The following is a 15,086-nucleotide window of genomic DNA, read 5'->3' as shown; positions in this document are numbered from 1 at the left end:
TTACCTATTTTTTATTTACCTTTTTTTCTTTGATTTATTTAGCTATTTATCTATATTTATACACCTATCTTTTCTCTAGATAATTTAACTATTTTTTCTCTATTTATTTACCTATTTTTTCTCTATATATTTACCCCTTTTGTTTTCTCTATTTATTTACCTATTTTTTCTCTAGTTATTTACCTCCTTTTTCTGTATTTATTTACCTACTTTATTTCTCTACTTCATTACCTATTTTTCTCTATTTATTTGCCTATTTTTTTCTCTAAATTATTTACCTATTTTTCTCTATGTATTTACCTATTTTCTGTTTTTATTTACCTCCTTTGTATTCTCTACTTCATTACCTATTTTTCTCTATTTATTTACCTATTTTTCTCTATTTATTTACCTCTTTTTCTGAATTTAATTACCTACTTTGTTTTCTCTACTTCATTACCTATTTTTCTCTATACATTTGCCTATTTTTTTCTATTTATTTACCTCTTTTTCTGTATTTATTTACCTACTTTGTTTTCTCTACTTCATTACCTATTTTTCTCTATTTATTTGCCTATTTTTTTCACTAAATTATTTACCTATTTTTCTCTATTTATTTACCTATTTTCTGTATTTATTTACCTCCTTTGTATTCTCTACTTCATTACCTATTTTTCACTATTTCTTTATCTATTTTTTTTCTCAAATTTATTTACCAATATTTTCTCTGTTTATTTACCTATTTTTTCCTTTAATTTATTTACCTATATTTCTGTTTATTTACCTATTTTTTCCTCTAATTTATTTACCTATTTTTTATTTACCTTTTTTTCTTTGATTTATTTAGCTATTTATCTATATTTATACACCAATTTTTTCTCTAGATAATTTACCTATTTTTTCTCTCTTTATTTACCTATTTTTTCTCTATTTTATTTACCTACTTTTTCTCTATTTATTTACCTATTTTCTCAATTTATTTACCTCTTTTTTCTCTATTTATTTACCTATTTTTTCTCTAGTTATTTATCTACTTTTTTCTCTAATTTCTGAACCTATTTTTCTGTTTATTTACCTATTTTGTCCTCTAATTTATTTACCTATTTTTTATTTACCTTTTTTTCTTCGATTTATTTAGCTATTTATCTATATTTATACACCTATTTTTTCTCTAGATAATTTAACTATTTTTTCTCTATTTATTTACCTATTTCTTCTCTATTTATTTACCTCTTTGGTTTTCTCTATTTATTTACCTTTTTTTCTGTAGTTATTTTCCTGCTTTTTCTGTATTTATTTACCTACTTTGTTTTCTCTACTTCATTACCTATTTTTCTCTATTTATTTACCTATTTTTCTCTATTTATTTACCTCTTTTTCTGTATTTATTTACCTACTTTGTTTTCTCTACTTCATTACCTATTTTTCTCTATTTATTTGCCTATTTTTTTCTCTAAATTATTTACCTATTTTTCTCTATTTATTTACCTATTTTCTGTATTTATTTACCTCCTTTGTATTCTCTACTTCATTACCTATTTTTCACTATTTCTTTATCTATTTTTTTTCTCTAATTTATTTACCAATATTTTCTCTGTTTATTTACCTATTTTTTCCTTTAATTTATTTACCTATATTTCTGTTTATTTACCTATTTTTTCCTCTAATTTATTTACCTATTTTTTATTTACCTCTTTTTCTTTGATTTATTTAGCTATTTATCTATATTTATACACCAATTTTTTCTCTAGATAATTTACCAATTTTTTCTCTCTTTATTTAACTATTTTTTCTCTATTTATTTACCTATTTTTTTCTCTATTTATTTACCCCTTTTGTTTTCTCTATTTATTTACCTATTTTTTCTCTAGTTATTTACCTCCTTTTTCTGTATTTATTTACCTACTTTATTTCTCTACTTCATTACCTATTTTTCTCTATTTATTTGCCTATTTTTTTCTCTAAATTATTTACCTATTTTTCTCTATGTATTTACCTATTTTCTGTTTTTATTTACCTCCTTTGTATTCTCTACTTTATTACCTATTTTTCTCTATTTATTTACCTATTTTTCTCTATTTATTTACCTCTTTTTCTGTATTTATTTACCTACTTTGTTTTCTCTACTTCATTACCTATTTTCTCTATTTATTTGCCTATTTTTTTCTCTAAATTATTTACCTATTTTTCTCTATTTATTTACCTATTTTCTGTATTTAATTACCTCCTTTGTATTCTCTACTTCATTACCTATTTTTCATTATTTCTTTATCTATTTTTTTTCTCTAATTTATTTACCAATTTTTTCTCTGTTTATTTACCTATTTTTCTGTTTATTTACCTATTTTTTCCTCTAATTTATTTACCTATTTTTTATTTACTTTTTTTTCTTTGATTTATTTAGCTATTTATCTATATTTATACACCAATTTTTTCTCTAGATAATTTACCTATTTTTTCTCTCTTTATTTACCTATTTTTTCTCTATTTTATTTACCTACTTTTTCTCTATTTATTTACCTATTTTCTCAATTTATTTACCTCTTTTTTCTCTATTTATTTACCTATTTTTTCTCTAGTTATTTATCTACTTTTTTCTCTAATTTCTGAACCTATTTTTCTGTTTATTTACCTATTTTGTCCTCTAATTTATTTACCTATTTTTTATTTACCTTTTTTTCTTCGATTTATTTAGCTATTTATCTATATTTATACACCTATTTTTTCTCTAGATAATTTAACTATTTTTTCTCTATTTATTTACCTATTTCTTCTCTATTTATTTACCTCTTTGGTTTTCTCTATTTATTTACCTTTTTTTCTGTAGTTATTTTCCTCCTTTTTCTGTATTTATTTACCTACTTTGTTTTCTCTACTTCATTACCTATTTTTCTCTATTTATTTACCTATTTTTCTCTATTTATTTACCTCTTTTTCTGTATTTATTTACCTACTTTGTTTTCTCTACTTCATTACCTATTTTTCTCTATTTATTTGCCTATTTTTTTCTCTAAATTATTTACCTATTTTTCTCTATTTATTTACCTATTTTCTGTATTTATTTACCTCCTTTGTATTCTCTACTTCATTACCTATTTTTCACTATTTCTTTATCTATTTTTTTTCTCTAATTTATTTACCAATATTTTCTCTGTTTATTTACCTATTTTTTCCTTTAATTTATTTACCTATATTTCTGTTTATTTACCTATTTTTTCCTCTAATTTATTTACCTATTTTTTATTTACCTCTTTTTCTTTGATTTATTTGCTATTTATCTATATTTATACACCAATTTTTTTCTCTAGATAATTTACCAATTTTTTCTCTCTTTATTTAACTATTTTTTCTCTATTTATTTACCTATTTTTTTCTCTATTTATTTACCCCTTTTGTTTTCTCTATTTATTTACCTATTTTTTCTCTAGTTATTTACCTCCTTTTTCTGTATTTATTTACCTACTTTATTTCTCTACTTCATTACCTATTTTTCTCTATTTATTTGCCTATTTTTTTCTCTAAATTATTTACCTATTTTTCTCTATGTATTTACCTATTTTCTGTTTTTATTTACCTCCTTTGTATTCTCTACTTTATTACCTATTTTTCTCTATTTATTTACCTATTTTTCTCTATTTATTTACCTCTTTTTCTGTATTTATTTACCTACTTTGTTTTCTCTACTTCATTACCTATTTTCTCTATTTATTTGCCTATTTTTTTCTCTAAATTATTTACCTATTTTTCTCTATTTATTTACCTATTTTCTGTATTTAATTACCTCCTTTGTATTCTCTACTTCATTACCTATTTTTCATTATTTCTTTATCTATTTTTTTTCTCTAATTTATTTACCAATTTTTTCTCTGTTTATTTACCTATTTTTCTGTTTATTTACCTATTTTTTCCTCTAATTTATTTACCTATTTTTTATTTACTTTTTTTTCTTTGATTTATTTAGCTATTTATCTATATTTATACACCTATTTTTTCTCTAGATAATTTACCTATTTTTTCTCTCTTTATTTACCTATTTTTTCTCTATTTTATTTACCTACTTTTTCTCTATTTATTTACCTATTTTTCTCTATTTCTTTACCTCTTTTTTCTCTATTTATTTACCTATTTTTCTCTAGTTATTTACCTACTTTTTTCTCTAATTTATTTACCTATTTTTCTGTTTATTTACCTATTTTTTCCACTAATTTATTTAGCTATTTTTTATTTACCTTTTTTTCTTTGATTTATTTAGCTATTTATCTATATTTATACACTTATTTTTTCTCTAGATAATTTAACTATTTTTCTCTATTTATTTACCTATTTCTTCTCTATTTATTTACCTGTTTTGTTTTCTCTATTTATTTACCTTTTTTTTCTCTAGTTATTTACCTCCTTTTTCTGTATTTATTTACCTACTTTGTTTTCTCTACTTCATTACCTATTTTTCTCTATTTATTTACCTATTTTTCTCTATTTATTTACCTATTTTCTGTATTTATTTACCTCCTTTGTATTCTCTACTTCATTACCTATTTTTCACTATTTCTTTATCTATTTTTTTTCTCTAATTTATTTACCAATATTTTCTCTGTTTATTTACCTATTTTTTCCTTTAATTTATTTACCTATATTTCTGTTTATTTACCTATTTTTTCCTCTAATTTATTTAGCTATTTTTTATTTACCTTTTTTTCTTTGATTTATTTAGCTATTTATCTATATTTATACACCAATTTTTTCTCTCGATAATTTACCTATTTTTTCTCTCTTTATTTACCTATTTTTTCTCTATTTTATTTACCTACTTTTTCTCTATTTATTTACCTATTTTTTCTCTCTTTATTTACCTATTTTTTCTCTATTTTATTTACCTCTTTGTTCTCTATTTATTTACCTATTTTTTCTCTAGTTATTTACCAACTTTTTTCTCTAATTTATTTACCTATTTTTCTGTTTATTTACCTATTTTTTCCTCTAATTTATTTACCTATTTTTTATTTACCTTTTTTTCTTTGATTTATCTATATTTATACACCTATTTTTTCTCTAGATAATTTAACTATTTTTTCTCTATTTATTTACCTATTTTTCTCTATTTATTTACCCCTCTTTTGTTTTCTCTATTTATTTACCTATTTTTCTCTAGTTATTTACCTCCATTTTCTGTATTTATTTACCTACTTTGTTTTCTCTACTTCATTACCTATTTTTCTCTATTTATTTGCCTATTTTTTCTCTAAATTATTTACCTATTTTTCTGTTTAATTACCTATTTTTTCCTCTAATTTATTTACCTATTTTTTATTTACCTTTTTTCTTTGATTTATTTAGCTATTTATCTATATTTATACACCTATCTTTTCTCTAGATAATTTAACTATTTTTTCTCTATTTATTTACCTATTTTTTCTCTATATATTTACCCCTTTTGTTTTCTCTATTTATTTACCTATTTTTTCTCTAGTCATTTACCTCCTTTTTCTGTATTTATTTACCTACTTTATTTCTCTACTTCATTACCTATTTTTCTCTATTTATTTGCCTATTTTTTTCTCTAAATTATTTACCTATTTTTCTCTATGTATTTACCTATTTTCTGTTTTTATTTACCTCCTTTGTATTCTCTACTTCATTACCTATTCTTCTCTATTTATTTACCTATTTTTCTCTATTTATTTACCTCTTTTTCTGAATTTAATTACCTACTTTGTTTTCTCTACTTCATTACCTATTTTTCTCTATACATTTGCCTATTTTTTTCTATTTATTTACCTCTTTTTCTGTATTTATTTACCTACTTTGTTTTCTCTACTTCATTACCTATTTTTCTCTATTTATTTGCCTATTTTTTTCCCTAAATTATTTACCTATTTTTCTCTATTTATTTACCTATTTTCTGTATTTATTTACCTCCTTTGTATTCTCTACTTCATTACCTATTTTTCACTATTTCTTTATCTATTTTTTTTCTCTAATTTATTTACCAATATTTTCTCTGTTTATTTACCTATTTTTTCCTTTAATTTATTTACCTATATTTCTGTTTATTTACCTATTTTTTCCTCTAATTTATTTACCTATTTTTTATTTACCTTTTTTCTTTGATTTATTTAGCTATTTATCTATATTTATACACCATTTTTTTCTCTAGATAATTTACCTATTTTTTCTCTCTTTATTTACCTATTTTTTCTCTATTTTATTTACCTACTTTTTCTCTATTTATTTACCTATTTTCTCAATTTATTTACCTCTTTTTTCTCTATTTATTTACCTATTTTTTCTCTAGTTATTTATCTACTTTTTTCTCTAATTTCTGAACCTATTTTTCTGTTTATTTACCTATTTTGTCCTCTAATTTATTTACCTATTTTTTATTTACCTTTTTTTCTTCGATTTATTTAGCTATTTATCTATATTTATACACCTATTTTTTCTCTAGATAATTTAACTATTTTTTCTCTATTTATTTACCTATTTCTTCTCTATTTATTTACCTCTTTGGTTTTCTCTATTTATTTACCTTTTTTTCTGTAGTTATTTTCCTCCTTTTTCTGTATTTATTTACCTACTTTGTTTTCTCTACTTCATTACCTATTTTTCTCTATTTATTTACCTATTTTTCTCTATTTATTTACCTCTTTTTCTGTATTTATTTACCTACTTTGTTTTCTCTACTTCATTACCTATTTTTCTCTATTTATTTGCCTATTTTTTTCTCTAAATTATTTACCTATTTTTCTCTATTTATTTACCTATTTTCTGTATTTATTTACCTCCTTTGTATTCTCTACTTCATTACCTATTTTTCACTATTTCTTTATCTATTTTTTTTCTCTAATTTATTTACCAATATTTTCTCTGTTTATTTACCTATTTTTTCCTTTAATTTATTTACCTATATTTCTGTTTATTTACCTATTTTTTCCTCTAATTTATTTACCTATTTTTTATTTACCTCTTTTTCTTTGATTTATTTAGCTATTTATCTATATTTATACACCAATTTTTTCTCTAGATAATTTACCAATTTTTTCTCTCTTTATTTAACTATTTTTTCTCTATTTATTTACCTATTTTTTCTCTATTTATTTACCCCTTTTGTTTTCTCTATTTATTTACCTATTTTTTCTCTAGTTATTTACCTCCTTTTTCTGTATTTATTTACCTACTTTATTTCTCTACTTCATTACCTATTTTTCTCTATTTATTTGCCTATTTTTTTCTCTAAATTATTTACCTATTTTTCTCTATGTATTTACCTATTTTCTGTTTTTATTTACCTCCTTTGTATTCTCTACTTTATTACCTATTTTTCTCTATTTATTTACCTATTTTTCTCTATTTATTTACCTCTTTTTCTGTATTTATTTACCTACTTTGTTTTCTCTACTTCATTACCTATTTTCTCTATTCATTTGCCTATTTTTTTCTCTAAATTATTTACCTATTTTTCTCTATTTATTTACCTATTTTCTGTATTTAATTACCTCCTTTGTATTCTCTACTTCATTACCTATTTTTCATTATTTCTTTATCTATTTTTTTTCTCTAATTTATTTACCAATTTTTTCTCTGTTTATTTACCTATTTTTCTGTTTATTTACCTATTTTTTCCTCTAATTTATTTACCTATTTTTTATTTACTTTTTTTTCTTTGATTTATTTAGCTATTTATCTATATTTATACACCTATTTTTTCTCTAGATAATTTACCTATTTTTTCTCTCTTTATTTACCTATTTTTTCTCTATTTTATTTACCTACTTTTTCTCTATTTATTTACCTATTTTTCTCTATTTCTTTACCTCTTTTTTCTCTATTTATTTACCTATTTTTCTCTAGTTATTTACCTACTTTTTTCTCTAATTTATTTACCTATTTTTCTGTTTATTTACCTATTTTTTCCACTAATTTATTTAGCTATTTTTTATTTACCTTTTTTTCTTTGATTTATTTAGCTATTTATCTATATTTATACACCTATTTTTTCTCTAGATAATTTAACTATTTTTCTCTATTTATTTACCTATTTCTTCTCTATTTATTTACCTGTTTTGTTTTCTCTATTTATTTACCTTTTTTTCTCTAGTTATTTACCTCCTTTTTCTGTATTTATTTACCTACTTTGTTTTCTCTACTTCATTACCTATTTTTCTCTATTTATTTACCTATTTTTCTCTATTTATTTACCTATTTTCTGTATTTATTTACCTCCTTTGTATTCTCTACTTCATTACCTATTTTTCACTATTTCTTTATCTATTTTTTTTCTCTAATTTATTTACCAATATTTTCTCTGTTTATTTACCTATTTTTTCCTTTAATTTATTTACCTATATTTCTGTTTATTTACCTATTTTTTCCTCTAATTTATTTACCTATTTTTTATTTACCTCTTTTTCTTTGATTTATTTAGCTATTTATCCATATTTATACACCAATTTTTTCTCTAGATAATTTACCTATTTTTTCTCTCCTTATTTACCTATTTTTTCTCTATTTTATTTACCTACTTTTTCTCTATTTATTTACCTATTTTTTCTCTCTTTATTTACCTATTTTTTCTCTATTTATTTACCTATTTTTCTCTAGTTGTTTACCTACTTTTTTCTCTAATTTATTTACCTATTTTTCTGTTTATTAACCTATTTTTTCCTCTAATTTATTTACCTATTTTTTATTTACCTTTTTTTCTTTGATTTATTTAGCTATTTATCTATATTTATGCACCTATTTTTTCTCTAGATAATTTAACTATTTTTTCTCTATTTATTTACCTATTTCTTCTCCATTTATTTACCTCTTTTGTTTTCTCTATTTATTTACCTATTTTTCTGTAGTTATTTTCCTCCTTTTTCTGTATTTATTTACCTACTTTGTTTTCTCTACTTCATTACATATTTTTCTCTATTTATTTACCTATTTTTCTCTATTTATTTACCTCTTTTTCTGTATTTATTTACCTACTTTGTTTTCTCTACTTCATTACCTATTTTTCTCTATTTATTTGCCTATTTTTTTCTCTAAATTATTTACCTATTTTTCTCTATTTATTTACCTATTTTCTGTATTTATTTACCTCCTTTGTATTCTCTACTTCATTACCTATTTTTCACTATTTTTTATCCATTTTTTTTCTCTAATTTATTTACCAATTTTTTTTCTGTTTATTTACCTATTTTTTCCTTTAATTTATTTACCTATATTTCTGTTTATTTACCTATTTTTTCCTCTAATTTATTTAGCTATTTTTTATTTACCTTTTTTTCTTTGATTTATTTAGCTATTTATCTATATTTATACACCAATTTTTTCTCTAGATAATTTACCTATTTTTTCTCTCTTTATTTACCTATTTTTTCTCTATTTTATTTACCTACTTTTTCTCTATTTATTTACCTATTTTTCACAATTTTTTATCCATTTTTTTTCTCTAATTTATTTACCAATTTTTTCTCTGTTTATTTACCTATTTTTCCTTTAATTTATTTACATATTTTTCTGTATAATTACCTATTTTTTCCTCTAATTTATTTACCTATTTTTTATTTACCTTTTTTCTTTGATTTTATTTAGCTATTTATCTATATTTATACACCAATTTTTTCTCTAGATAATTTACCTATTTTTTCTCTCTTTATTTATCTATTTTTCTCTATTTTATTTACCTACATTTTCTCTATTTATTTACCTATTTTTCTGTTTATTTACCTATTTTTCCTCTAATTTATTTACCTATTTTTTATTTACCTTTTTTTCTTTGATTTATTTAGCTATTTATCTATATTTATACACCTATCTTTTCTCTAGATAATTTAACTATTTTTTCTCTATTTATTTACCTATTTTTTCTCTATATATTTACCCCTTTTGTTTTCTCTATTTATTTACCTATTTTTTCTCTAGTTATTTACCTCCTTTTTCTGTATTTATTTACCTACTTTATTTCTCTACTTCATTACCTATTTTTCTCTATTTATTTGCCTATTTTTTTCTCTAAATTATTTACCTATTTTTCTCTATTTATTTACCTCTTTTTCTGAATTTAATTACCTACTTTGTTTTCTCTACTTCATTACCTATTTTTCTCTATACATTTGCCTATTTTTTTCTATTTATTTACCTCTTTTTCTGTATTTATTTACCTACTTTGTTTTCTCTACTTCATTACCTATTTTTCTCTATTTATTTGCCTATTTTTTTCTCTAAATTATTTACCTATTTTTCTCTATTTATTTACCTATTTTCTGTATTTATTTACCTCCTTTGTATTCTCTACTTCATTACCTATTTTTCACTATTTCTTTATCTATTTTTTTTCTCAAATTTATTTACCAATATTTTCTCTGTTTATTTACCTATTTTTTCCTTTAATTTATTTACCTATATTTCTGTTTATTTACCTATTTTTTCCTCTAATTTATTTACCTATTTTTTATTAACCTTTTTTTCTTTGATTTATTTAGCTATTTATCTATATTTATACACCAATTTTTTCTCTAGATAATTTACCTATTTTTTCTCTCTTTATTTACCTATTTTTTCTCTATTTTATTTACCTACTTTTTCTCTATTTATTTACCTATTTTCTCAATTTATTTACCTCTTTTTTCTCTATTTATTTACCTATTTTTTCTCTAGTTATTTATCTACTTTTTTCTCTAATTTCTGAACCTATTTTTCTGTTTATTTACCTATTTTGTCCTCTAATTTATTTACCTATTTTTTATTTACCTTTTTTTCTTCGATTTATTTAGCTATTTATCTATATTTATACACCTATTTTTTCTCTAGATAATTTAACTATTTTTTCTCTATTTATTTACCTATTTCTTCTCTATTTATTTACCGCTTTGGTTTTCTCTATTTATTTACCTTTTTTTCTGTAGTTATTTTCCTCCTTTTTCTGTATTTATTTACCTACTTTGTTTTCTCTACTTCATTACCTATTTTTCTCTATTTATTTACCTATTTTTCTCTATTTATTTACCTCTTTTTCTGTATTTATTTACCTACTTTGTTTTCTCTACTTCATTACCTATTTTTCTCTATTTATTTGCCTATTTTTTTCTCTAAATTATTTACCTATTTTTCTCTATTTATTTACCTATTTTCTGTATTTATTTACCTCCTTTGTATTCTCTACTTCATTACCTATTTTTCACTATTTCTTTATCTATTTTTTTTCTCTAATTTATTTACCAATATTTTCTCTGTTTATTTACCTATTTTTTCCTTTAATTTATTTACCTATATTTCTGTTTATTTACCTATTTTTTCCTCTAATTTATTTACCTATTTTTATTTACCTCTTTTTCTTTGATTTATTTAGCTATTTATCTATATTTATACACCAATTTTTTCTCTAGATAATTTACCAATTTTTTCTCTCTTTATTTAACTATTTTTCTCTATTTATTTACCTATTTTTTCTCTATTTATTTACCCCTTTTGTTTTCTCTATTTATTTACCTATTTTTTCTCTAGTTATTTACCTCCTTTTTCTGTATTTATTTACCTACTTTATTTCTCTACTTCATTACCTATTTTTCTCTATTTATTTGCCTATTTTTTTCTCTAAATTATTTACCTATTTTTCTCTATGTATTTACCTATTTTCTGTTTTTATTTACCTCCTTTGTATTCTCTACTTTATTACCTATTTTTCTCTATTTATTTACCTATTTTTCTCTATTTATTTACCTCTTTTTCTGTATTTATTTACCTACTTTGTTTTCTCTACTTCATTACCTATTTTCTCTATTTATTTGCCTATTTTTTTCTCTAAATTATTTACCTATTTTTCTCTATTTATTTACCTATTTTCTGTATTTAATTACCTCCTTTGTATTCTCTACTTCATTACCTATTTTTCATTATTTCTTTATCTATTTTTTTTCTCTAATTTATTTACCAATTTTTTCTCTGTTTATTTACCTATTTTTCTGTTTATTTACCTATTTTTTCCTCTAATTTATTTACCTATTTTTTATTTACTTTTTTTTCTTTGATTTATTTAGCTATTTATCTATATTTATACACCTATTTTTTCTCTAGATAATTTACCTATTTTTTCTCTCTTTATTTACCTATTTTTTCTCTATTTTATTTACCTACTTTTTCTCTATTTATTTACCTATTTTTCTCTATTTCTTTACCTCTTTTTTCTCTATTTATTTACCTATTTTTCTCTAGTTATTTACCTACTTTTTTCTCTAATTTATTTACCTATTTTTCTGTTTATTTACCTATTTTTTCCACTAATTTATTTAGCTATTTTTTATTTACCTTTTTTTCTTTGATTTATTTAGCTATTTATCTATATTTATACACTTATTTTTTCTCTAGATAATTTAACTATTTTTCTCTATTTATTTACCTATTTCTTCTCTATTTATTTACCTGTTTTGTTTTCTCTATTTATTTACCTTTTTTTTCTCTAGTTATTTACCTCCTTTTTCTGTATTTATTTACCTACTTTGTTTTCTCTACTTCATTACCTATTTTTCTCTATTTATTTACCTATTTTTCTCTATTTATTTACCTATTTTCTGTATTTATTTACCTCCTTTGTATTCTCTACTTCATTACCTATTTTTCACTATTTCTTTATCTATTTTTTTTCTCTAATTTATTTACCAATATTTTCTCTGTTTATTTACCTATTTTTTCCTTTAATTTATTTACCTATATTTCTGTTTATTTACCTATTTTTTCCTCTAATTTATTTAGCTATTTTTTATTTACCTTTTTTTCTTTGATTTATTTAGCTATTTATCTATATTTATACACCAATTTTTTCTCTCGATAATTTACCTATTTTTTCTCTCTTTATTTACCTATTTTTTCTCTATTTTATTTACCTACTTTTTCTCTATTTATTTACCTATTTTTTCTCTCTTTATTTACCTATTTTTTCTCTATTTTATTTACCTCCTTGTTCTCTATTTATTTACCTATTTTTTCTCTAGTTATTTACCAACTTTTTTCTCTAATTTATTTACCTATTTTTCTGTTTATTTACCTATTTTTTCCTCTAATTTATTTACCTATTTTTTATTTACCTTTTTTTCTTTGATTTATCTATATTTATACACCTATTTTTTCTCTAGATAATTTAACTATTTTTTCTCTATTTATTTACCTATTTTTCTCTATTTATTTACCCCTTTTGTTTTCTCTATTTATTTACCTATTTTTCTCTAGTTATTTACCTCCATTTTCTGTATTTATTTACCTACTTTGTTTTCTCTACTTCATTACCTATTTTTCTCTATTTATTTGCCTATTTTTTTCTCTAAATTATTTACCTATTTTTCTGTTTAATTACCTATTTTTTTCCTCTAATTTATTTACCTATTTTTTATTTACCTTTTTTTCTTTGATTTATTTAGCTATTTATCTATATTTATACACCTATCTTTTCTCTAGATAATTTAACTATTTTTTCTCTATTTATTTACCTATTTTTTCTCTATATATTTACCCCTTTTGTTTTCTCTATTTATTTACCTATTTTTTCTCTAGTTATTTACCTCCTTTTTCTGTATTTATTTACCTACTTTATTTCTCTACTTCATTACCTATTTTTCTCTATTTATTTGCCTATTTTTTTCTCTAAATTATTTACCTATTTTTCTCTATGTATTTACCTATTTTCTGTTTTTATTTACCTCCTTTGTATTCTCTACTTCATTACCTATTCTTCTCTATTTATTTACCTATTTTTCTCTATTTATTTACCTCTTTTTCTGAATTTAATTACCTACTTTGTTTTCTCTACTTCATTACCTATTTTTCTCTATACATTTGCCTATTTTTTTCTATTTATTTACCTCTTTTTCTGTATTTATTTACCTACTTTGTTTTCTCTACTTCATTACCTATTTTTCTCTATTTATTTGCCTATTTTTTCCCTAAATTATTTACCTATTTTTCTCTATTTATTTACCTATTTTCTGTATTTATTTACCTCCTTTGTATTCTCTACTTCATTACCTATTTTTCACTATTTCTTTATCTATTTTTTTTCTCTAATTTATTTACCAATATTTTCTCTGTTTATTTACCTATTTTTTCCTTTAATTTATTTACCTATATTTCTGTTTATTTACCTATTTTTTCCTCTAATTTATTTACCTATTTTTTATTTACCTTTTTTTCTTTGATTTATTTAGCTATTTATCTATATTTATACACCATTTTTTTCTCTAGATAATTTACCTATTTTTTCTCTCTTTATTTACCTATTTTTTCTCTATTTTATTTACCTACTTTTTCTCTATTTATTTACCTATTTTCTCAATTTATTTACCTCTTTTTTCTCTATTTATTTACCTATTTTTTCTCTAGTTATTTATCTACTTTTTTCTCTAATTTCTGAACCTATTTTTCTGTTTATTTACCTATTTTGTCCTCTAATTTATTTACCTATTTTTTATTTACCTTTTTTTCTTCGATTTATTTAGCTATTTATCTATATTTATACACCTATTTTTTCTCTAGATAATTTAACTATTTTTGTCTATTTATTTACCTATTTCTTCTCTATTTATTTACCTCTTTGGTTTTCTCTATTTATTTACCTTTTTTTCTGTAGTTATTTTCCTCCTTTTTCTGTATTTATTTACCTACTTTGTTTTCTCTACTTCATTACCTATTTTTCTCTATTTATTTACCTATTTTTCTCTATTTATTTACCTCTTTTTCTGTATTTATTTACCTACTTTGTTTTCTCTACTTCATTACCTATTTTTCTCTATTTATTTGCCTATTTTTTTCTCTAAATTATTTACCTATTTTTCTCTATTTATTTGCCTATTTTTTTCTCTAAATTATTTACCTATTTTTCTCTATGTATTTACCTATTTTCTGTTTTTATTTACCTCCTTTGTATTCTCTACTTTATTACCTATTTTTCTCTATTTATTTACCTATTTTTCTCTATTTATTTACCTCTTTTTCTGTATTTATTTACCTACTTTGTTTTCTCTACTTCATTACCTATTTTCTCTATTCATTTGCCTATTTTTTTCTCTAAATTATTTACCTATTTTTCTCTATTTATTTACCTATTTTCTGTATTTAATTACCTCCTTTGT

General features: G+C 21.0%; 2 long non-coding RNA genes across 11 annotated transcripts; both read right to left on the bottom strand.

Moving 5' to 3' along the window:
- Positions 1 to 14: 14 nt before the first annotated feature.
- LOC143378309 (uncharacterized) lies at positions 15 to 15,057 on the bottom strand. 10 transcript variants are annotated; one of them, XR_013088153.1, is made up of 7 exons: positions 13,010 to 15,057; positions 8,471 to 9,160; positions 7,722 to 8,060; positions 5,755 to 7,589; positions 3,787 to 4,464; positions 2,453 to 3,071; positions 1,568 to 2,320 (listed from the first exon to the last, which is right to left on the bottom strand). It is a non-coding gene; the product is annotated as an uncharacterized LOC143378309 (long non-coding RNA). The 10 variants fall into 10 exon arrangements; XR_013088152.1 differs by having other exon boundaries at positions 7,722 to 8,175; positions 8,927 to 9,160; XR_013088159.1 differs by lacking the exons at positions 8,471 to 9,160; positions 13,010 to 15,057 and adding an exon at positions 15 to 1,514 and having other exon boundaries at positions 2,230 to 2,320; positions 7,722 to 8,463.
- On the bottom strand, positions 11,830 to 12,814 carry LOC143378311 (uncharacterized). The gene is made up of 2 exons (XR_013088161.1): positions 12,075 to 12,814; positions 11,830 to 11,942 (listed from the first exon to the last, which is right to left on the bottom strand). It is a non-coding gene; the product is annotated as an uncharacterized LOC143378311 (long non-coding RNA).
- Positions 15,058 to 15,086: the final 29 nt, after the last annotated feature.

This window comes from Andrena cerasifolii, unplaced genomic scaffold, assembly GCF_050908995.1.
Source record: "Andrena cerasifolii isolate SP2316 unplaced genomic scaffold, iyAndCera1_principal scaffold2590, whole genome shotgun sequence".
In the NCBI taxonomy this organism is placed as follows: domain Eukaryota; kingdom Metazoa; phylum Arthropoda; class Insecta; order Hymenoptera; family Andrenidae; genus Andrena; species Andrena cerasifolii.
This window is presented reverse-complemented; position numbering and strand designations above follow the sequence as displayed.